This window comes from Lepidochelys kempii, chromosome 14 (assembly GCF_965140265.1).
Source record: "Lepidochelys kempii isolate rLepKem1 chromosome 14, rLepKem1.hap2, whole genome shotgun sequence".
NCBI classification, from domain to species: Eukaryota; Metazoa; Chordata; order Testudines; family Cheloniidae; genus Lepidochelys; species Lepidochelys kempii.
In genome coordinates, this window is record NC_133269.1 from 43,474,831 (window position 1) to 43,499,885 (window position 25,055).

The window sequence follows — 25,055 nt, forward strand, 5'->3', positions numbered from 1 at the left end:
CTCCACACCCTGCTGAATCTGGCAGCCTCCTAGTCTTTCCTGGAAACCACCCCAAATTTCCCTCCGTATCCTCATGAGCCCATATCTTCTCTCCTGTTGAAGCTGTTCCCCGGTGGAAAAAAAATAATTTAAGAAGTCATTGGCACAGAGGGACCGGATGCTGGGTCTCCCACGTCAACGCTTTAACCACTAGGCAACGGAGTCATTCTCAGGCTTGTTTTCTTTCTCTGGCCCAATGGTTCTTTCAATAGTTAGCGGGTGCTTTGTTTCGGAGGCACAAGTTGAAATCTGTATTTCCTGGGTTTCAAAACATTTGAAATTTGATTTTATTTGTAGAAAGAATGAGGAGTACTTGTGGCACCTTAGAGACTAACAAATTTATTTGAGCATAAGCTTTCGTGGGCTAAAGCCCACTTCATCAGATGCATGTAGTGGAAAATACAGTAGGAAGATATATATATATACAGAGAACATGAAAAAACGGGGGTTCCCAGACCAATCGATTAAGGTGGGCTATTATCAGCAGGAGAAAAAAAACTTTTGTAGTGATAATCAGGATGGCCCATTTCAAACAGTTGACAAGAAGGTGTGAGTAACAGTAGGGGGAAAATTAGCATGGGGAAATAGCTTTTAGTTAGTGTAATGACTCATCCACTCCCAGTCTTTATTCAAGCCTAATTTAATAGTGTCCAATTTGCAGATTAATTCCAGTTTGGCTGTTTCTCGCTGGAGTTTGTTTTTGAAGTTTTTTTGTTGAATAATTGCGACTTTTAGCTAGGCATGCTGGTAGCACAGGGCCTGAGGAGGGAGTCTACATAACCAGACAATCCTGCTGTCAGGGTGCCAACACCTGAGATGATGGGGCATCCAGGATTTCCAGGTTTATGGATCTTGGGTCGCAGATAGAAGACCCCTGGTCGGGGCTCTAGGGGGGTGTCTGTGCAGATTTGTTCTTGTGCTTTTTCAGGGAGTTTCTTGAGCAGATGGTGTAGTTTCTTTTGGTAACTCTCAGTGGGATCAGAGGGTAATGGCTTGTAGAAAGTGGTGTTGGAGAGCTGCCAAACAGCCTCTTGTTCATATTCCAGCCTACTCATGATGACGACAGCACCTCCTTTGTCAGCCTTTTTGATTATGATGTCTGAGCTGTTCCTGAGGCTGTGGATGGCGTTGTGTTCTGCACGGCTGAGGTTATGTGGCAAGTGATGCTGCTTTTCCACAATTTCAGCCCGTGCACGTCGGCGGAAGCACTCTATGTAGAAGTCCAGTCTGTTGTTTTGGCCTTCAGGAGGAGTCCACCCAGAATCCTTCTTTTTGTAGTCTTGGTAGGAAGCTCTCTGTGAGTTAGTGTGCTGTTCAGAGGTGTGTTGGAAATATTCCTTGAGTCGGAGACGTCGAAAGTAAGATTCTAGGTCACCACAGAACAGTATCATGTTCGTGTAACATGATACCGTTCTGTGGTGACCTAGAATCCTACTTTTTGTGTGATCTGAGCAGCCCCATTACTGTGGCTCTGGTTTCCTTGAGACCCAGCTGGAGCACACAGCCTATCCCATGGTCAATGTGCTGAAGGTTGAATGCTACAGGGCCAGATTCCCCAGCTGGTGTGAATCCGTTTTAGCCCCACTGGAGTCACCGGGCCAGTCCTCTAGCTGAGGCAGATAAGCAGAGCTCTGTTGGAGTCAATGGGGCCAGATCCTGAGCTGGGGGGATTCTGTGTTGCTTCACTGAATGGCGGTATGATTTCCCTGCATCTTAAAGTGCTGGAATGTCTGGGATGCTTTGCTCTCTCTCCGTTAGCAAGGGGTGTTACTGACCAGCCAGACTAGGCAAAGAAACCTCTGCAAAGCAAACTCCTCAGCAGCGAACAAGGTTGTTTCTGAGCGAAGACAGTCCGTGCTTTATGTCTTGGCACAATTCTACATAAGCAATGGGCCAGTGATTGTGATCATGTTTCCTTTCCTGCCTGAAGACAGAGGAGATTTCCTGGGTAGGACGTGAACACTGATGGTTGAGCTGGAAGAAAAACACCAGTAGGAGAACACTTCAACCTCCCTGGCCACTCAGTAAAAGATTTAAGGGTGGCAATTTTGCAACAGAAAAGCTTCAAAAACAGACTCCAAGGAGAAACTGCTGAGCTTGAATTAATATGCAAACTAGATACCATTAACTTGGGCTTGAATAGAGACTGGGAGTGGCTGGGTCATTACACATATTGAATATATTTCCCCATGTTAAGTATCCTCACACCTTCTTGTCAACTGTCTAAATGGGCCATCTTGATTATCACTCCAAAAGGTTTTTTTTTCTACTACTGATAATACCTCATCTTAATTAATTAGCCTCTTACAGTTTGTATGGCAACTTCCACCTTCTCTGTATGTGTATATATATATCTTCTTACTATATGTTCCATTCTATGCATCCAATGAAGTGGGCTGTAGCCCACGAAAGCTTATGCTCTAATAAATTTGTTAGTCTCTAAGGTGCCACAAGTCCTCCTGTTCTTTATTCGATAATACGGTATCTAAGATCTCGAAATCAAGATTAGAATGAGTCAAAATTTTCCCATCCTAACTGTTAATTGATGAAAAATTGAGTATTTGATTAACTGAAATTTTTCATGGCCAGTGCCTGTTGAGTTTTTGTCGACAGATGCTGAAAGATTTTCAGTCTTTTGATAAAATGTCAACATTTTTGCGGGGGAAGAGAGCAAATTTTTCCAACCATCTTCATTCGAGATAGTGATGGCTGCCATGGTGAACGCTAAGGGCAGGTCTTCACTACCCGCCGGATCGGCGGGTAGTGAATGATCTATCAGGGATCGATTTATCGCGTCTCGTCTAGATGCAATAAATCAATCCCCGAACACGCTCCCTGTCGACTACAGAACTCCAGCTCGCGAGAGGCGGAAGCGGAGTCGACGGGGGAGCGGCAGCAGTCAACTTGCCGCCGTCCTCACGGCCAGGTAGTCAACCTAAGATATGCTTAACCTAAGATATACTCTGAAACCTAAGATATGCCAAGTTGCATATCTTAGGTGGACACACCCTTCCCGTGTAGACCAAGGCTCAGACAAATGAGTAGATGGTAGATTTTTCTAAGATGTGTTGTTATCGCTCCATCTCCTGTGTGTTCATCTCTTCAAAAACATGTTTCCTCATGCTTCCTTCTTCCTTTCTCTCATCCTTTTCCACTCTGCTAAAAGGACCAGCAAAGAAATGGTTAATGCTGGCATTCCATGTGCCACAATTACACTTAAGAGTTAACTCTTCTTGAAATTAACAGGAGTGGAGAGTTCACACCTCTCTGATTCGTTGTTCTGGATCCTCTGTACACCTCAGTGACATGCAAGGAAGTTCCCCCCTCCTTGGAGAGATTGTCTCAGGCTCTCTGCAGACTCAGGCATATGTTACTGTATCGGTTACACGTGGGTCACATTTAGAAGGGTTCCTTTGCAGCTGTGATGGCTGGACACTTACTTTTTATTTTTAAACGACAGATGAGATGCTGCAGAATGTAAATATGCCCTGCAGACCCACATGAGTACCTCCGGCAGACAGGGCATTTCAAACCCCTGATGAGAGGGTGCCTGGTTTATATAAAAGAGGCTGTCTGAAATAAACCATAGCATTATATTGCTGTACACTCAGAGAACTCCAAAAGCATCAAGGAAAGCAATGAAGAAGAAACTGTCATTCGACCTAAAAGGTGGAAACATGGGGGGTTTGTTCTAATTTAAGACAGTAACGAGCTGTCCAGTACAAGCCTGATTCTTAAAGAATCCGAGCAGTTCTCAGACTGGATCAGATCTGGGGTCCGTCTACATCTTTGCGATTTAGTAGCAGGTGTATTATAGTCAAGAAACAGGAAACAATTCTTCCACACTACTCAGCCCTGATGAGGCCACAGCTGGAGTGCGGTGTTTAGTTCTCAGCAACACACTTCGGGAAAGATGTGGACAAATTGGAGAAAGTCCAGAGGAGAACCGTAAAAACAATGAAAGGTCTAGAAAATATGACACATGGAATCATAGACTCATAGAACTAGAAGGGACCTTGAGACGCCATCAAGTCCAGTCCCCTGCACTCATGGCAGGACCAAGCACCATCTAGACTATCCCTGACAGGCGTTTGTCTAAGCTGCCCTTAAAGATATCCAGTGATGGAGATTCCACAACCTCCCTAGGCAATTTATTCCAGTGCTTAACCACCCTGACAGGAAGTTTTTCCTAACGTCCAACATAAACCTCCCTTGCTGCAATTTAAGTGCATTGATTCTTGTCCTATCATCAGAGGTTAAGGAGAACAATTTTTCTCCATCCTCCTTGTAACAACCTTTTCACATGTCCCCACATGAGACAAGATTGAAAAAGCTAGGTTTGTTTAGTCTGGGGAAGAGAAGACTGAGGGGGGACATGGTGACATTCCTCAAGCATTGAAAGGTTGATATAAAGAGGAGGAGGAGGAATTGTTCTCTTTAACCACTGAGGACAGGACAAGAAGCAAAGGGCTTCAACTGCAGCAAAGGTTTAGGTTGGACATTAGGAAACACTTCCTAACTATCAAGGTGATGAAGCACCGGGACAAATGACCTAGGCAGGCTGTGGAATCTCCATCACTGGTGGGTTTTAAGAGCAGGTTAGACACACACCTGTCAGGGTGGTCTAGAAAACACTTAATCCCCTGCACCGAGGGGCAAGTTCCCTCCTGACCCCTAATAGTTAGAGGTTGTCTTCTGCCCTGGATGGATTGATGGATCACTTGATGATTCCCTGTTCTGTTCATTCCCTCTGGGGCACCTGGCATTGGCCACTGTTGGAGGACAGGATACTGGGCAGATGGACCTTTGGTTTGAGCCAGTATGGCCATTATGTTCATATGCCCTGAAATCAGGGAGGGTTTATAGCTCTTCAAAAACCCTTGGGTGTCTGTCAGAATCTTTACTGTTACACCTCTGGATGTTCTATTTTCCATAGAAATGCCTCCTTCAGTTTTGAATCCTGCTAAGCTCTTGCCCTCAATAGTCTCTTGTGGCAGTGAGTTCCGCTGGCTAATTGTGTGATTAAAGCAGTGCCTTCTACCGGGTTTAAATCTGCCACTTTTCCATGTAATTTGGCTATTCCACTGACACCCCCCCTTGTACTCAGCCATCCTCCTGGGGGAAGTCTTCTGTGTGGCTCCTCTCCTCTCACTCCCCCACCAGTATAACTCCAGAGGGAGGGACCTCCCCACACAGTGAAACAGGCCTCAAGAGGGGTGTTAAGGGATACCCAGATATGAACCAGGGACTTTCACAGCTGACAGCATGACCAGTTACAGCTTGAGTTAGAGAGCCAGGTTTTTGAAACAGGGACAATGATGGCTTATAGTCTCTGTGGATTGGGCACAGCGAGGGACACAGAAGACACTGACCGATGGGCCACACAACCAGAACAGCTGTTGATTGTGGGGCTGTGTGACAGAGTTGCTGGGGGAAAGTTTGTTCAGGGTCTCCTGGTGTGAACGGTGCAATGTTGGAATATCTTTCGGATGGAGACACCCACACAGCTGGCTGCATCTCCGGGTGGGGTGTGGGAGCGGAACAGATGCGATTTATCCCAAGTTGCTTAAGGGATCTGCAAATCCAATTCTCACTGACATTTGGGTGGCCAAATCCCATGGGCGGGTTTGAATCTGTCAGCCCAGCACCACAGGAATTGCCCTGCCTTTCCAGTTCGGAGCATTGCTCATCTCTGGCAGAAATCAGACCCCACCCTGACCCTCAGGAGGAAGAAGCCATCCCTGATGCATCGTCCTGAAATCTCATGGCCCTACTCGATTTCAAAGCCTATTGGCCAGAAACTCCCTCCAGCCGGGACTCCAAAGAGAGGAAGAGCTGGACAAATGCTACAGCTGGTCCCGGGCTATTGCAATGGGTCCGTTGGTACCACCTTCCCCTGCCCCGCACGGCACAGAACGATCTCCGCTCTTCTCAGAAACCCTCACAGTATCTTACTTAAATAGATGGAGCCACAAGTAATTCTGAGATGCTGACACACAGCGTCCGTCTCCTCTGCCCTGTCAGCAGTTGGCACAGGACCAGCGACACCAGGCCCATGTGATCTCTGGGTAATGCCCAGCAGAGGTGGCCGGGCAGAGACATGGAAGCGTGAGATACCCCTGAGCCTGCTTCCGCCTGCTCGGACTCAGAGGTAACCCAGGCTGGGGCAGGCTGAGACTCGGGGGTATCACAGAGAGCTGGGAGGGAGCAGAGACTCCAGCCATCCCCAGGCACAGGGTGAGCCCCTCGGGGGTCCCTTGCAGAGTGGTGCAGTCACAATAGCCCTGAGGCTGCTGGAATTACGCTGGGGGTCGACACAGCCCCCTGCCCCCGGTCTGGTCCCGAGAGCAAAGCTGCCGTGGCCCCGTTTTCCCTTCTCAGCTGCACGGAGCAGACGCTGGTGGCCTGAGCAACCAGCCCCGAGAGTTTATCTTGGCACCATTCGTACGTCACTGCTGGGCAGCTGTTCACGCACGGGGGTGCTGAGAGTCACCCCAGCCTTGTGTTCACAGACAGCTAAATGGGTGAGGGGGAGCAGCCCATGCCCATCCCACCCACATGCAAATCCAGCTGTTCCCTTGATAGCCTGGGACAGACACCCAGCCCAGCACACTGAGAAGGGCCCGCACCTTGCAGGAGGATACAGACACCAGGAGCTTCATCTCACAACAAGTAGGTTATCGCAGTATGAGAAAATGAGATCGAACCAATGTCAGTCCCTACACCTGCTTTTGAATACACATCTCATTTCCTGTCATTTTACAACCGTTCACTATGTTTTTCAATGGGATTCTCCCCTGCCACTGTGTGAAGGACAAAACTGGGAAACCAGCTAACTCTATGAAAGAAGCCACATGAAAGATGAAGACTAACTGACTATACAGGGTTCTACTTTCATAAGTTTATAGTTTTGTAGATTTTAAAGGTCAAAGGGACCAGTATTGCTCATCTAGCCTGACCTGCATCACACAGACCAAAGAAACTCACCAAAAGATTCAGCCATCAGGCCCTTGACGTGTGCTTGAACCAGACTGTGTTTTCTAGAAAGACCAATCCAGCCTTGGTGCAAAGACTCCACGTGAGGGAAAATCAACCTCGTCCTGGGGAAGCTGCTCCAGTGGTTAATCACCCACCCTCAAAAACACTGGGCCTTATTTCCTGTTTGAATTTGTCCCACTGCAATGTCCAGCCCTGAATCTAATTCAGCCTTTGTCTGCAAGAGTAAAGAGCCGTCTGCTCTCAGAACCCTTCTCCTCGTGTAGAGACTTATAGACCAACACCTCCCATGTGCCAGGTAAGTGCCCCAGCCACTGGGTATAAATGAGGGCCCTGGCATCCCCTCCTCCTGCAGTGACTTAGTAACTGACACCTAAGTCCTGTGGAGAATCTAGCCCCCAATTTTATTGTTTGGCCTAAATGATTTGATGAATTCACAAAGAGTTCTGGGTGACCCAAAACTGTGTTTTGCGTGGAATACACAATACAGTCAGATAATTGCCCCCAGCTTTGTTCTTTAGTCTGTTGTTCTTCTCCATGAATGCATTTCATTGTGATCTGTGTTTACACCCCTTTATATAATAGCTAGTTATTGGCACGGTAATAATGTCACGCTGTCACACTAGTGATGTATGGAAAATAAATGTCACAGTTGCCCATTAATGCACTGATTGTCCTCAGCATCCTACCCAGGAATGAACCAGATCTGGTGGTACTGATTAAGAGTTGCCAGAGATTGACAATGTTCCCCATTCAGTGGTGAGAAAGCCAGAGCCAGCCGGGCTGCAGTCGTATCTCTGCATCAGTGTGCGGGGCCCGATTTACACCACTGTGTGGTCATTTACACCAGTGCAAAATGCTTCCAAATCCCAACACTGGATACTCACCTTGCACTAGTGTCAGTGACTGCACGAGGGGCAAGACCCTGGGGAAACAGGCTGATAGCCTTTGACTGGGTGGAGAGGGCACATTTCTGTGACAACACATTCTGGTCATTTCTAGCAATGGAAAGACTAAGAACTCTGTGAGTTCATTTCCTGGAATGGAGCCTCTGTTGTTTATGCAGATCCCAGAGCCACTTGTTAAAAAATGAATCCCTCCTGATCCAAATTAACAAAGATGTCCCCAGTCTCATTATATGGCCTCATCATCATGGTATCTGAGCACCTCACAATCATGAATCTATTTATACTCATAAACACCCCTGTGAGGTATACCCCTGGCTGGTACGCCCAGATGAAATTTTTGGCCAACATTTTTTGGTGTTCCTGAGAATTTTCACCAGATCGGTAGAAATTTTTCAGTTGCTTTGTAACTTTAAAAAAAAAAAGGAGTTTGGCTGCTGAAAATGGAAACATTTTTGGTTTCTAATGAAACTCCCCCAAAATCTTGTCCAAGGTGAAATTTTCTCACAGAAACATCTGTCTTGAAATGAAAAATTTTGACCAGCTCTGCTCTGCAGTGACTCCTGAGTTATGAAATGTCTGGATTTAGACCTAACGCAACCACCTCTTCAGTTGAGGAGCTTCCCCTGCCAATGTGATTTGGCAAGAAACCATGAAGTAATTCCTATCTGTGGCAACTGCTGAGGCCTCCAGACCCCTGGGGCTTCAGTTCAACCCTGCCCTGGCTCAGTTTACACAGAGAAAATTGCATTTGACTATCCCATGACCCCAACGAATAAAAAGGCCGTCGGTCAGCCAGATGGGACATTTCCCTTCTTCAGTTTGGATATACTGCTGCCTAAATCATTCCCAACTCTTCTTTAAAGCCTTCCACAGGGAAATCATTATTATTACTAAACAAAGCATCAAAAAGCCTCCAGGGTGGGCCCCACTGTGCTAGATGCTGCACAAAAATACCGCTACGCTGGGAGATGCTGATGGATGCCATCAAGTGAGTCCTTTGCTCCTAGGATAGTCGCAGACCTCGTCAGAGTCCACGGGTGGCTAAGCACCCGCTGTCCGACACAATGGAAGGAGCAATTAAACCCCTGTTCTGTAGTAAAGGCAGCTGGAGACAATGGAGGGATCCTCCAAGGCACATGGCAGGGCAGAGCTAAGCCATGTGGGCCGAGAGGTTTCCCTGACTGCAAATGCAGGGGCTAGGAGACTGGTTTGCAGTCTGTGTGCATTACAGGCAGGAAGCCAGGGGAAGCAATTGTGAGCATGGCCCTGAGATGGAGCAAAGAGACTGAGCTTTTTGGGCACAGAGCTCAATGGAGGGGCAGACTTAGGGATTTCTGAGCAAGTACAAGGCCTGTGGTTATTTGTTTCTGTTGTGTTCTTCTGAAATACAAGAAATTACACCAAAAATAGACCTGACTCATGTCACCGATTTCTCATTCTAATGGAAACAACCCTGCAAGGCCCTGAATACGGGCAAACCGCTCAGGCCAAAGAAGCAACAATTGTAATAGACTCCTAAATGATCCCAGACACAGTTCTGAGTCAGAGGATGTCCTGTGGTACCGAAGGCCATTCCTCTTGAGTGGCTTCAAATTTGTCACCGTGCCCACAATTCACAGTGTGAAACTGAATATATCTGTGCAGTTACCTGCTGTGGTTTCTGTCTTATCTCAGAGGGCTACTGGGAGCGAAGATTTCAGATGCTTTCCATTCTCAGTTAGATCAACGTCCATTATGAGCAAGGGAGGTGTGAAAGCCCCGGAATGTTTTACAATCGCTCAGTGTCAATGTCCTGAACCTTGGTCACTCACTGTGGGCAGCAAACCACTACCTGGAACCTGAGGGCTGTTTCCGCCCCAGCTGAGCTCTCTCAGAGCATGTGGGATGTCCATGGGCGTGGAGATATTGTGCTGGATTCTTGGTTAGGACCTATCCATCCCTGTCGCTCCAATCAGGTTGCACAAGGGATCCGGATTCTGGCCGGAAACGGCCTGCGGAGAATTGCTCTGGAATGTAAAGCAGGAGGTGCTGGGTTACTATGCTGACAGCCTGCTCCTTCCACCGCTGATGCAGGGGTGTGGAACACCACTCCATTGATCCCCCCCCCCATTCGTTGGATCTCCTGGCATAAGCTAGAGTATTGTTATGTGGAGACAGAAACAGACACTGCCCCGAAGAGCTTAGCTGACGCAGAGAAGACAGACAAAGGAAGGAGCCTTGTTCCCATTTTACAGCTGGGGAAACTGAGGCACAGAGTCTTGCCCCAGGTCACCCAAGGACTCAGTGGCAGAGCCGTGAATTGAAATGTGATCTCCTGATCCCCAGCCCATTGGCTCAATCACAAGACCAACCTTCCCCCATGTGACCTTCACCCTGGACCTGTGTAGAACTGCACCCCCCATGTTAGGGCAGTGAGAATTTTCTCTAGCCCAGGGATTTTGAACGCATTTTAAGAACCTGTGGAAACCTGAGGCTTTGGTTACTGCAGAGCCTTTCTCAGCCCACTAGCCCCTGCCAGGGTAGCTGGATCGTTCGTGCTGACACATGGGTTCTGTCTGCCCTGCCCTCCTCCTTGTCGAAGTCACTTATACTTGTGCAAAGTGAGACTGAAACATTCCCAAAGCAGAATCTCCCCTCACCCTCTGTGCACAGATGCCACTCAGGCCTGATTCTCCATCACAATCAGGTCGCTTTGTGACAGTTTTCAGAGTAGCAGCCGTGTTAGTCTGTATCTGCAAAAAGAACAGGAGGATTTGTGGCACCTTAGAGACAAACAAATTCATTTGAGCTTAAGCTTTCGTGAGCTACAGCTCACTTCATCGGATGCATTCAGTGGAAAATACAGTGGGGGGATTTATCTACACAGAGAACATGAAACAATGGGTGTTACCATACACACTGTAACAAGAGGATCAGGAAAGGTGAGCTATTACTAGCAGGAGAGCCGGGGGGGGTGGGGGGGGTAAGGGGCAGGACCTTTTGTCGTGATAATCAAGGTGGGCCATTTCCAGCACTTGACAAGAACGTCGGGGGGTGGGGCGGAATAAAGAAGGGGAAATAATTTTACTTGGTGTAATGACCCATCCACTCCCAGTCTTTGTTCAAGCCTAAGTTAACTGTATCCAGTTTGCAAATTAATTCCAATTCAGCAGTCTCTCGTTGGAGTCTGTTTTTGAAGTTTTTTTGTTGAAGAATTGCAATTTTTAGGTCTGTAATCGAGTGACCAGAGAGACTGAAGTTTCAGAGTAGCAGCCGTGTTAGTCTGTATTCACAAAAAGAAAAGGAGGACTTGTGGCACCTTAGAGACTAACAAATTTATTTGAGCATCTCCAACTGGTTTCTGAATGTTATAATTCTTGACCTCTGATTTGTGTCCATTTATTCTTTTAAGTAGAGACTGTCCAGTTTGGCCAATGTACATGGCAAAGGGGCATTGCTGGCACATGATGGCATATATCACATTGGTGGATGTACCGGTGAACGAGCCTCTGGTAGTGTGGCTGATGTGATTAGGCCCTGTGATGGTGTCCCCTGAATAAATATGTGGACACAGTTGGCAACGGGCTTTGTTGCAAGGATAGGTTCCTGGGTTAGTGTTTTTGTTGTGTGGTGTGTGGTTGCTGGTGCGTATTTGCTTCAGGTCGCTTTGTGCTGCTCTGGAAGTGTAAACGCACCTTAAAATGGATGCAAACAGCCCCCTGGAAACTCCCTATGCAAGGGATCTCTGTGGCTGGTGTGGAGCTTTTGTAAAGACCTTGCAAACAGCCTGCCCCCAGGCCCCCCAATACAGGGTGGATTGGGGGTGTGGCCAGAGCACACTGTGCTATAGCTTTAGCCCATGCTGCCCAGGGCTCATGGGGAGCAGAATGAAATTAGAGCAGCCCTGAGGCGGCTCTAAATTCTGCTGAGGGCTGGACAGGGCCCTGCAGAGTCCCAGAACACGGGGAGCACAAAGGCAGCCTCTTCATTTGTTGAACCTGCCTTATTGATTGACTGCACCGTGTTGATTCCCAACCACAGGGTCTATGTGATTGAGAGCCAGGCCCCATGTACTTCTTCTGAGGGAGGGGAGACTGTGACAAGAGGTGTTAATCATGGGAAGTTGGCTACACTGTATGTCCGCAACCAGACGCTCTTGTTTCCCGTCTGTTCAGATAAGACCCTCTCATTAGACTCTTTGCTTGTTCTGGGAAATTCACCCGTTGATGGTGACAGATGCAACTGCCTGCATTGCTCAGACACGTTATCCGGCCTGTGCACATTTCCTACTGTGGGCAAAGCCACAGGGGCAGTGAATGTTCTTTTCTACTCTCCCTTGGTCCTGATCTCAAACCAGCCCCAGGCCAGATCCCCACTTTGTGTCAATCGGCCATAGGCAGTAGGTCCAATTTACACCTGCTGATGACATGGCCCGTTGTTTGCTAGTTTGTCAATGGGCCGTCAAATGACTTGAGGCCTAGAACGAACCCTGCAGCTGGGCCGGAGAGTCCAGCTTCACAACGGAGAAACATCTGACAGTTATTGCAACATTACCCTGCCCTACGGATACCAGACCTCCCCTGTGTGCAAAATCCCTGGTCCTGTTCATATGCAAACACAGCAACAAAACCAGCTTTGAGGAGGAGCTGATCACATCCCCCAGCATCACCTGGGCAGGGCTGTCTCTGGAGCACCGAGGAAGAGCTGGGTTCTGTCTCCCAGCCAGTAGCAGAGTAATGGTGGCCAAGGCTGGATCTTACATACCCAGTCACAGTCTGACGTCACCACTGCAGTGACAACCCCCTGCTCTGAGTGTGCGTGAAGTGAGAGCCCCTGCCAATGGCATGGAAGAGAACCAGGGCCAGACAGTCCCATTAGAGTGCTGAGCTGAAATACCCCCATTTCTCTGCACTCAGGAGAGCGGGATTTGGAGTTAAGACACTGGCCTGGCGCTTGAAAACCATGAAGTGACCTCCTAGCGTGGTCATGGAAAGCAGTTTGCAGAAGTAGGTTGTTATCTGGAGACTGAGCTGGAGGTGTTGCCAAAAAAAACCCTGGTCATCCTAGATGCAGAACTGGTGGTTTCAGATGTTTGCTAACTGGTATGGCCTTGCACAAAGTAGGGGTGGCTGAAGATATTTCTACATATTGATGAATGGATTGAAACAGTGAACAGTTGCAAAAGTAAAACACAACAAAGGAGATGCTGTTTTGTGCCCATGGGAGTCTGTTCCCATTCGCAGCACAACAGACTTTGCACATGCACAAGACCTATTAAGTAGAGCGGGTGGAAAATTTCCCCATGGAGCGGGTTTTTCATGGGAAAATGCTGGTTGGACAAAATCAAAATGTTCTGCGGGAACGGGCCAATTCCAATGCAATTTCGTTTAGAAAAAATCAAAGCCAGTGGCTTTGGGAAGGTGAAACTCTCCATGTTGATTTTTAGTTTACGTTACATGATGCATCGCAATAGGAAATTTAAACGTTGAAATCGAAACCATCGACTGAAAGCCAAATTTTAGACACTCCTTTGGCGGGAGAGTTCGAATTCGGCCGTTTCGTTCCCGTCTGGAAGGAACGTCAACTTCAAAACCCTGACACTTCCTGCGAAGGGAAATTCCGGTCCCTGCCCAGCTCCTGCAGACAGACAAACAGCAGCGGAGGGATGAGGCCTTTGGCAAGGTCAAGCTTGGTCTCAGGTGACTGGGCTCCCATTGGAGGGAGAGCAGCACTGGCTGGCTCACGCTTCACCGCTGGCGGTAGAGGCAGGGTGAAAACATAGCAGGAGCTCTGCCTGCCCCCCCTGCAGCTAGCCCTAGCTCGCCCCATGGCTGCAGCGCTGGAATCTCTTGGTTCTGAACCAGCCCTGCTCCAGCACCCAGTGTAGGGGGTTTAGGGGCACAACCAAAGCATAGACAGGATGCACAAGCCCATCCGTTCCAGCTGCAAGAACAGAGCGTGTGTGTGTGAGAGCCAGGCCCCAGGTGTTTCTTGTACAATCACAGGCAGGGCAGGAGCTATCTGGCAGTTATTTGTGTTGCTGGGGGAAGGGAAGAGGTGTTTAGTTTGGGGGTTTGGTTACACGTTATCCCGGCAAAAACCTTGTGTGGGCCTGGTGCCAAACATACGTGTGGGCCCCCATGGGGGCAATGGAGCATGGTGCGGGGGGGCCAGCCCCCGGAGCGAGGGGCCGGCCAGGGGTATGGCATGGCAGGGGCGGCCCCGCTCTGCCCAGCCCAATGGGAGGGCACTATTTACAAACCGGCAGCTGCCAGACGCACAGCGTCCTGCCCGGCCCTGTGTTGCCAGCATGCCCCTTTCTCTCGCGGGGTGAGCCATGCCGTGCCACACAGCCCCCCCACCCAACACTGGAACCCCCCCCATCAGTTCCCTATGGCCAGAGCCCCCTCAGACCCACTTTGCCCAGACCCCCCCCCGAGTCTGCCACAAATGCACAGCGCCCTGCACACCACCACCCCCCTCCGGTGCCTCCCTCTGCATAGCCCCACCACAACTGTCCGGCACCCCCCACACTCTAGTGCCCCAACACACAGATCTTCCCCACCCCCTCACAGCCCAGCGCCGCCCCAGGTCCCCCACAGACCCACTCCCCCAAGCCCTACCTCCTGGCCGCACTCACCGGCCCTCTGGGAGGCGACTGTGTCTGCCGGGCTGAGCTGCCAATGCAGCCAGGGCTGGTCCCGGGGCGGAGAATCAGGCTGGCCCGCCGGGAGTGGCACGACCAGCCAGGCCAGGGCCTGCCCCAGCCAGCCTCCCTCAGGACCCACTTTCCTGGAGGGGCCCAGCCAAGCCCCCCACACACACACACACACACATTGTCCCCCCATCAACTGGCTGAGACTGGCCAGGCTTCTGCACCAGTCCCAGGTGGCTCAGCTCCAGGGAGACAGGTGGGACTGCACAGGTGGTGGGAAGCAGAGGCTGCCCAGAGCCGGAGGTGGACTGGGGTCCAGCCAGGGGGCAGAGAGAATCATAGAATATCAGGGTAGGAAGAGACCTCAGGAGGTCGTCTAGTCCAACCCCCTGCTCAAAGCAGGACCAACCCCAACTAAATCATCCCAGCCAGGGCTATGTCAAGCCTGACCTTAAAAACCTCTAAGGAAGGAGATTCCACCACCTCCCTGGGTAACGCGTTCCAGTGTTTCACCACCCTCCTAGTGAAACAGTGTTTCCTAATAACCAATCTAAACCTCCCCCACTGCAACTTGAGACCATTACTCCTCGTTCTGTCATCTGCTACCATGGAGAACAGCCCAGCCCCATCCTCTTTGGAATCCCCCTTCAGGTAGTTGAAGGCTGCTGTCAAATCCCCCCTCACTCTTCTCTTCTGGAGACTAAAAAAGCCCAGTTCCCTCAGCCTCTCCTCGTAAGTCATGTGCCCCAGCCCACTGATCATTTTCGTTGCCCTCCGCTGGGCTCTCTCCAATTTGTACACAACCCTTCCATAGTGGGGGGACCAAAACTGGACGCAGTACTCCAGGTGTGGCCTCACCAATGTCGAATAGAGGGGAACGATCACGTCCCTCGATCTGCTGGCCATGCTCCTACTAATACAGCCCAGTATGCCGTTAGCCTTCTTGGCAACAAGGACACACTGTTGACTCATATCCAGCTTCTCGTTCACTGTAACCCCTAGGTCCTTTCCTGCTGAACTGCTGCCGAGCCATTCGGTCCCTAGTCTGTAGCGGTGCCTGGGATTCTTCCATCCTAAGTGCAGGACTCCGCACTTGTCCTTGTTGAACCTCATCAGATTTCCTTTGGCCCAATCCTCCAATTTGCCTAGGTCCCTCTGTATCCTATCCCTACCCTCCAGCGTATCCACCTGTCCCCCCGGCTTAGTGTCATCTGCAGACTTGCTGAGGGTGCAATCCACACCATCCTCCAGATCCTTAATGAAGATGTTGAACAAAACCGGCCCCAGGACTTAGGTTCCCTGTAAGCTGCACAGCCAGGCAGCAGCCTATTTAGCGCCGGGCAGGCGTGGCCGGAGTGGCCCAGACCCCGGAGTGGCCCAGCCCAGCCCAGACCTAGGTGCGGCTGGAGCAGCCCGGCCCAGCTCCAGACATGGCCAGGGAGGTGCAGCCTAGCCCCAGTCCCAGCCCGGGTGGAGCGGCCCAGACCCAGATGCAGCTGGAGCACCCCTCCCCTGGCCCAAACCCAGCCCTGGCCCGGACCTGCTGGGGCCAGGGAAGGGGCACCTATCCTGCAGCCCCAGCCGTGGAGCTGCCGTGGCGGGGAGAGGTGCCTCTCCCTCACAGCTCAGGTGTTGCTGAGGGGAGAGAGAGCTGGGGGAGTCCTCTCTCCTCGCCGCAGACCCATAGCCCCCTCCCGCACCCCACAGCCCAGGGACATCCCCTGCGGTTCAGAGCCTGTCCTTTGCCTCCAGCCCCACAGCCCTGGCTGAGGATGGTGTGAGGAGAGGCCTGCCCCCCTGGGGGACTGTCACCAGCTGGGGCAGGTTAGAGCAACTGCCCCTTCCCCGGCTCCTCTAGGCTACCCCAGTGCTGGGGCCAAGAGCCAGGGGCCTGGCACAGCACCCGCCCGCTGCCGTGACCAGCTGTGAATCCGGCCCTGGGAGGCTGGTTTGTGGGGTGCAGAGGGTGGGTGCTGCATGGGACAGGGGCCAGGGTGGGTGTGAGGCAGGTGGGTCGATGCGGCGGGTGCAGGAAAGGTGCTCAGTGAGTGCAGAGAGGAGGGGAAGCAGGGGGATGGGAAGGAACCTGCAGACACAGAGAGGGTCAAAGGGGGGTTCCTTTAGGGAGGGGACAGACCAGGACATGTCTGAGCACAGCGGGGAGCGGGGAGGGCTCAGGGGCAGGAGGGGAGTGGCCAGAGGAGTTAGGGATGAGGGGGTGGGTGGATGGAGCTAGAAGAGGAGGGTGGATGGGGGAGCTTGAGGTTTACGATGAAGGAGGGACAATAACCCCACCTAATGGCTAGTGCACTGCACTGCTCTGGGGCTTGAGCGACCTGGGTTCTATTCCCGCCACTGACCTACTGGGTGACCTTGGGCACCTCACTTCCCTTCTTTGTGCCTCAGTTTTCCCTCCCATCCTTTTTCTATCTAGACTATCAGCTCTTCAAGGCCAGGCCTGTCTCTCATGCTGTTTCTGTGCAGCTCCCAGCACACTGGGGCCGGTGGGTGCTCCTGGAACACTGGTAATAATAAGTAGAGGGCGATCTCAAGGGGGGCGATCGTGGGGAGGGCAGAGTACTGTGGGATTTTGCCATCTTCTGTTCTGAGAAGTTGGCTAGATCCTGGGCAGAGAAGGGGGCGAGGACTGGAGGAGGGAGTCTGAAGGGGAGACGAGGTGAGGTGCGTTGCAGACCCTGGACTCAATGCGGGAGAAGCAGGGCTGGGCAGTGAGACGTTAGGCAGAGCTGTACCAGGAGCAAACTCGCTTGCAGGGCAGGAAGTGGCGTCTGAGCATACGGTTTCCAAACATGAGGCCCAGCTGCAGAGCAAGTTTGTGGTTTGGGGCGGTTTATGCATTTCAGAGCAGCAGATTAAGTTGTGGTGAGGTGAGAAGTCTCGTCTGCATTTGTGACCACATTTCAGCACCAAAGTGCTGTATTTTTCACACCAGATTCGTGTCTCTGTTGTGTTTGTTGTTGAAAATGGTTCCCGTCAGACATAACCCTGAGACCTGGGTACCAGGAGAGTTCTTCACACTACAGGGCGGAATCCCACAGCCGTGTCTGCTTCCTGCGTAGATAATGTTGTGTGAGCTTTGTCCTTGGGCTACCTTGCACACTGAGTCCCACACGTGCGCCTTGACAGGCTGAGAGGGATGACGTGGTGGGAGCCAGGGCCAGGGCTTATAGAGACACCAGCTACCATCCAATGCATCTAGCGAATCCCAGGAGCAGACCACAGAACTGCTCTGTCTCATCCTCCATAAGAGATGCATGATCGGGGCACCAGAAGACGGGGGGCGGGGACCAGGGGGCCATGGCCCCATCACTTTTAAAAGTGGGAGGGCTATGTTTTTTTCCTGGCTTAAGGGCAAGCAACAGGGGAGGAAGGCGGGAAAAGGACCGAGCGGCGGGCAGGGCCTTTGGAGAAGGGGTGGAACAGGGGTGGGGCTTCATGGGGAGGGGTGGAACATGGGCTGGGCTTTGGGGGGAGTGGTGGGGTGGGGGAGGGTCCATGGTCTGGGTGCTTGTGTCCCCCCCGCCAGTTCTAAGGAGCTTCCAGCACTCCTGTTCTTGAGGTCTCACATAGACATGTGACCCTGTCACATGATACTGGAATCCATCTTAAACCTTCTACCTTTCCATTGAGAGAAAGGGGTGGGGGCCAAGCACAGACAAAAGGCTTCCGCCTTGTGCAAAAGCAATAAAAGGGAGTGGAGCAGGAGAAAGGGGGCGGCCAGTCATGAGAAAACCCCTGCTTACCACCTGGAACTAGAACTTATCTGCAGGAACTAACAAGGACTGTACCAAGGACTGGGCCCAGACTAGGAAGGAGTCTAGTCTGTGAAAGAAGCTTATTGGAACATCTCTGAGGGTGAGATATTACCTGTCATCAGTTTCTCAATGTATTAGGCTTAGACTTGCGTGTGCTGTTTTATTTTGCTTTGTGACTTACTTTGTTCTGTCTGTTATTACTTGAAACCACTTGAATCCTACTTTTATACTTAATAAAATCACTTTTGTTTATTAATAAACCCAGTGGAAGTAATTGTTACCTGTGGGGGCAAAAGGCTGTGCATATTTCTCTTTCTGTGTTAAAGAGGGAGAACACTTACGAGTTTTCCCTGTATAAGCTTTATACAGAATAAAATGGATTTATTTGGGGTTTACCTTGGACACGTCAAGCCATCTTTCTGTGTCTCAGTTCCTCAATCTACACACCTGCCACCTGACTTCTCCCTTGTAGATATAGGGCCTGATCCAAAGCCCATTGAAATCAACCTGGAGTTCTCTTCGCTTTACTGGGCTTTTATAAGGACCTTAAATTGCAAACATTTAGGGGCAGGGTCTGTCTCTTATTGTGGTCCTGTGCAGCTCCCAGTGTAATGGGGCCCTGATCTCAGCTGGGGCAGGGACTGTCTCTCGCTGTGGGTCTGTGCAGTACCTGGCACAATGGGGCCCTGATCTTATTTGGGGCAACAAGCTGCTTCCATAAAATACATCATCATAATAATATAATAGACCTAAATGAAGCATGTTCTCTTGGAATAAAGACTGAGTTGTAAAGTGACTAATACAAAATGTGGCATTTAAGCCTTGCAGTGATTTCAGGGTACTCTCCAAACTTAAACAGGTGCAGAAAGCAAGAACCCAAACTGATACATATTCAAAACTGAACTCAAAATAACCAGAAACTCACGGAGGGACACAGGTGTTGGTCATATCAGGAAGCCATATGGATGTTTTATCTCCACGGGAACCTACAGTCTAATCAGAAAGCCAATGAATGAGAAAAGATCTGACAAAATAATCCCCCTGGGGTAGAAATCACTCAGTGTAATTTCTGTAAAATATTTTACAAAGTCACTGACAACTGCACAGGGATCTTGTCTCTTTCAAGAAATCACTTAGGAATAAATATTGCCTCCCATCCCTGGGTACTGTCCACCTCGCACACACAGGGCTGGAGAGTGCCTTTGTCTAACGCAGCCCTGCAGGGACGTCCGGCAGAGAGAAGTGCCCCTCCATCCCCTCCAGCCCCTGCTTCAGCAGCTGTGTAACAGCTGGGTGGGGAGGGACTGGGAGAGATGGGAGCACCGCACCTAGGGGGGTGGCATTAATACTGCCCTATCTCCACTGGAATCAAACCTAACTAGTCTGTATTATTTCAATGGCTGTAGCCCAGAGCTGCATCAAGCACAAAACCAGGGCCCCATTGTGCAAGGTGCTGTACAAACTCCGTTTACACTCCAAGCGGAGGACAAAGGGCTACATTTCAGCCCCTACTTTCTGCCCCTGGCACCTCTGTCCCTGCTGCTGTGTGTGAGGACAGCCATGTCCCTGTAAACAGGCAGTGAATGATGTTACGTTAAATAGTAGCTGGCAAATTATAGCCCTTTCAAGGAGTTTGCTAGGCAGTGTAACTTACGAGTAGCTGGAGGGGAATGTAGCAGAACATAGCTAAGTAGAGGGTTTACCTTAAAATATATGAGAAAGGTTCTGACCTCACATTGGGTTTACACTGATGTAGCTCTACTGGTGTACACTGGTTTACACTGATGTAGCTCTACTGATGTAGCTCTGCTGTGGGGCTGCTCTGGATTTACAGTGGGGTCTGAGAGCCAAATCCAGCCCTGACTCCATTGACATGGGTGGAGTCACTCTGGATTTATCCTGGGGTCCTGAGATCCAAATCCAGCCGTGACTCCATTGACTGGAGTGAGGTCAGTCTGGATGGATCCCAGCGTGACTGAGATCAGAATCCACCCCTAACACTTTAAAAGGCCCACTTGGTTGGTTGCCTTTCCAGCTGCTTCCCCTCCTCTCCCATCATGGAACAATGTGCAACGATTTTAGCCTCCAGCAGGTGTGCAAAACGAGGAGGAGACACCGTCCTGGAACACATGAGTTATGAGGAGAGGCTGAGGGAGCTGGGATTGTTTAGCCTGCAGAAGAGAAGAATGAGGGGGGATTTGATAGCTGCTTTCAACTACCTGAAAGGGGGTTCCAAAGAGGATGGCTCTAGACTGTTCTCAATGGTAGCAGATGACAGAACGAGGAGTAATGGTCTCAAGTTGCAGTGAGAGAGGTTTAGGTTGGATATTAGGAAAAACTTTTTCACTAAGAGGGTGGTGAAACACTGGAATGCGTTACCTAGGGAGGTGGTGGAATCTCCTTCCTTAGAGGTTTTTAAGGTCAGGCTTGACAAAGCCCTGGCTGGGATGATTTAACTGGGAATTGGTCCTGCTTTGAGCAGGGGGTTGGACTAGATGACCTTCTGGGGTCCCTTCCAACCCTGATATTCTATGATTCTATGATTCTATTCCTGTGACACTTGCCCCTCTCGGGTTATCAGGTCCCTCCCTGGAGTCCTGGTTCCCTGCTCTAGATTTACGGTGATTGGCGGTTTTTAAAAGCAGGTTGGACAAACACCTGTCAGAGATGGTCTAGATAAGACTTAGTCCTGCCCTGGGGGCAGGGGACTGGCCGAGATGACCTCCCGAGGTCCCGTCCAGTTCTCTGATTCTATGAGTCCACTGCTGGGTGACCCAGTGGGGGATGCAGCCTCTAGTGGGTAAAACAGGCTTCAGCCCAGCTTCTGGGGCGGTCGCTTCCTGTCTGGTCTCCCCCAGGCAGCGTGGGGGAGTGTGAGAGCAGAAGGCCAGGGGAACCTGCAGGTCTGTGCACTCAGACACAGCCTACCGGAGGCTGGTGTATAACCAGGGCATCGGGATGCCGTGGGGATGGGCAAAGGGATAAACACGGAGACAGGAAACTATGGACCCAGAAGCCAGCCTGGGGTAGGATACATTCTGCATATAAGTTCCAGGAGGCTGGAAGGGGTGTGTGTGTCCATCCAACCCCCATCCCCGCTGACTCCGGCTTGCACAGAGACAGTTCCACATGGCCCGGAGTGGGAACGAGGCTGAGCAAGAGATGGGCAAAAATTGTCAACGTGAAACTTTTCGCCAGCCAAAAACTGCAGATTCCGGTCAACGGTAACATTTTATGGATGGGGAGTAAAATTCTTGGGGGGAAATTCAAGCTGAAACGCTTTCGTTTTCCACTCACGAGAGCTTTTCCTTTACAAATTTCCTTCTGTTTTATTTCATTAAAAAAAAAAAGTTTAAAAAAACCCCCAAGCCCAGAACTGAAATGAAATGTTTCCTTCAACCCCAAACTATTTCCCCCCCCTCGTTTCTTTGGAACAGCCAGTCAACCGAACAATCACTGTCTCACCCCACTCTTGCTGTGCAACCTGGCTTCTGCATGGACGACGGGAGAATCCAGGCTGGGGTGACCCTCCGCTTGCAGATCAGCGGGATCCCCAGGGGACGCGATCCAGGCTGTCTCTTCGGAGCAGTCCAAAAAGTACCGACAGTCCCTCTGTGTTACGCTTTGCCCTGGCAGCGAATTTCCATTCGGGAGAATGGCATTCTCCAAGGGGAGAATGAATGAGTCCAGCCAGACCCCACTGCACTGCAAAGAGGCCGTGCTGGCAGGATGAGCGAGGCAGGTGCCCAAGGAATCCAAACCCCTAAGGGCTCTGTCGCGGGGGTAGCAGCCAGCCAGGGTGGGGCTCACGTGTTGGGTCTGGGCCATCATTAGTGTCTCTTCCTGCTGCGATGGCAGCTGGCTCTGCAGCAGGACGATCTCAGCTGTCTCCCCCCCCCGGCAGGTGTGATTCTTTCTCATCCTTCAATCCCCCTGACAGCCAATTCCCACCTGGTCCTAAACACTAGACCCTGCCCCCATCCCAGAGCCAGGGAGAGAGCCCAGGAGTCCTGGCTCCCAGACCCACCCCCTTCTAACCACTAGACCCCATTCCCCTCCTAGAACTAGGGAAAGAACCCAGGAGTCCTGCCTCCCAGCTCCCCTCCTCTAACCACTAGACCCCACTCTTCTCCCAGAGCCAGGGAGAGAGCCCAGGAGTCCTGGCTCCCAGCCCCCCCCCCCCGCTCTAACCACTAGACCCCACTCCCCCCGGAGCTGGGGATGGAACCCAGGAGTCCTGGCTCCCAGCCCCCCCCCCCGCTCTAACCACTAGACCCCACTCCCCCCGGAGCTGGGGATGAAACCCAGGAGTCCTGGCTCCCAGTCTTCTCTGCTCTAAACACCAAAATGTTTAACTCTCTCTAGCAGCGATGTGGCTTTTCCAGGGACTCCCTGGGGCTGAGCCCCGGCACCGTCCCGTCCCTGTTTCTCACGCCGGGCCAGATCTATCGCAATGAATCCGCCCTGCCCCTTACCTGCGCTCCCTCCTCTCCAGCCCACTCATGCCCCCTGTGAGGGGAAGACCCAGCTCCCTTCCCCTCTTCAGGATCATTTCCCGGTGCGCTCAGATCCAGTGCGAATCCACCCAGCGAAATCCACAGAGCCAAGAAAATCCACAGAGCCACCCAGCGGTGGGAGACCGTCCCCTGCCCATCTCTGTGCTCCGGAGACGCGGGAGTGAATCTACTCCTCAGGGTAACGGCCTGCTGGGGAGAGTCTCACCTTCTGATCTCTAAAAGAACAGGAGGACTTGTGGCACCTTCGAGACTAACAGATTTATTTGAGCATAAGCTTTCGTGAGCTACAGGCCACTCTGTGTTTGTTGCAGTGGGAAAAGCCTCCCAAAATGCTCCTCCCAGGACAGCCCAGAAGGCGGGCCTGGGGTTCATTTATGCACCCGCAGTGCCAGCTAGTGGCTGGTTACAGCACGAAAAATTCAGGGAGACTTGGCACGACTCCCTCAAAACACGTGTTGCCAACGTGCCAGGAAGGCAGCTGACGCCTCCGGTCCCTGTGCCAGGTAAAACCCACCTGCAACTGCGTGGCCCCTCCCCGGGCATGTCTCACTGCATCGTTAATCTGGGTGATCGGCCTGGGTTAGCCTCCTCCTGGGGGCCAGCATCCCCACAGCTAAGCTCTCCCTGTGTTACCGTTTCCTCACTGTTGCCACGCTCCTTTGTGCGGGTCTTGGGCAGAGGTGAAAGTGAGCCAGGTATGGAGCAAAGAAGTGGAGCAGGCAGTCCCGGCTGACTTTCACCTCTTTTGGCCGCGTAACAAACAGTTTAAACTCAAAGCTAATAAAAGCTTGGAAAGGGAAAACTCCCTGTCACCTTTGTTTGTTGCCTCTCTCCCTCTCCTCCTCCAGCCAGGCTGCGGAAGGCAGGTAGGCTCCCCGCTTTCCCCCGCCTGGCACTCCCCTATAGCTTGCAGGGGGACTGGCTGAGGGAGAACTGCTGTCTCCCCCCATGTCAGGTGTGATTCTTTCTCATCCTTCAATCCCCCTGACAGCCAATTCCCACCTGGTCCTAAACACTAGACCCTGCCCCCATCCCAGAGCTGGGATAGAACCCAGGAGTGCTGGCTCCCAGACCCACCCCCTTCTAACCACTAGACCCCATTCCCCTCCTAGAACTGGGGAAAGAACCCAGGAGTCCTGCCTCCCAGCTCCCCTACTCTAACCACTAGACCCCACTCTACTCCCAGAGCCAGGGGAGAGAGCCCAGGAGTCCTGGCTCCCAGCCCCTCCCCGCTCTAACCAATAGACCCCACTCCCCCTGGAGCTGCGGATGGAACCCAAGAGTCCTGGCTCCCAGTCCCACCCCCTCTAACCACTAGACCCCACTCCCCCCGGAGCTGAGGACTGCCCAGGGTGCCTGCCGCCTGCATAAGAACAGCTTAAACTCAGGGGTTCCCTCCGCGGTTCAGACCGCGGGATGAGGAGCCATTTCTGGCATCCTTGTTCATTTCACTCACAGGTGGGGGAGGGCAAGACCAGGGCGGGGCAGTTCTTTTCTGCCCCCTTGTTGAGGGGATCTCCAACAGTAATCAACAAAAACTACAATAGGCATTTGGCTGCACATCTTAAATCCAGAGCTAATAAAAGCCAGTGGAAGGGGAAAAGTCAATTCTGAAATTTCAAAAGCCACTGGAAGGGGAAAACTCAGTTTTGAGACTGACAGAAATTTCACTGACAGTTGTTGGGGGGGGGGGTGGGAGGTGAGATCAATTACTTGGCCCTTAATCACAAGGGGGCCCTGATCTCAGCTGGGGCAGGGACCGTCACTGTGTGTCTGGGCAGCGCCCAGGACAAAGGGGCCCAGATCTCAGGGGGGGTTACTAGGGCAACGTTAATAAAACTTTCCATTGACTTAGATGCCCTTTCAAGTTGAGTCGCCCCCTCGCTGCCCAGACACAGCGGCGCTATCCCACCCTGTGATATAACCCCATGGCCAGACTCTGCCGGCCCCTGGCCCGTCTCTGGGGTCCCAGCCCCGGCTCTGACCCTGCTGCCAGGACATGGGGCCCGTAGGTGGGAGGAGGGGGCTGAAATCGCTACCTTGGTCCCAGCTGGGGAGGGGCCCCCCGAGCCGCCCGACTTGGGCCGCAGGTTCAAGGCCGTGTAGCCCTCCTCGTCCTCCATCGTGTCCGAGTGAGAGGAGGCGGCGAAGGTGCGGGCAGGGGGTGGGGGGGCTGGGCTGTGAG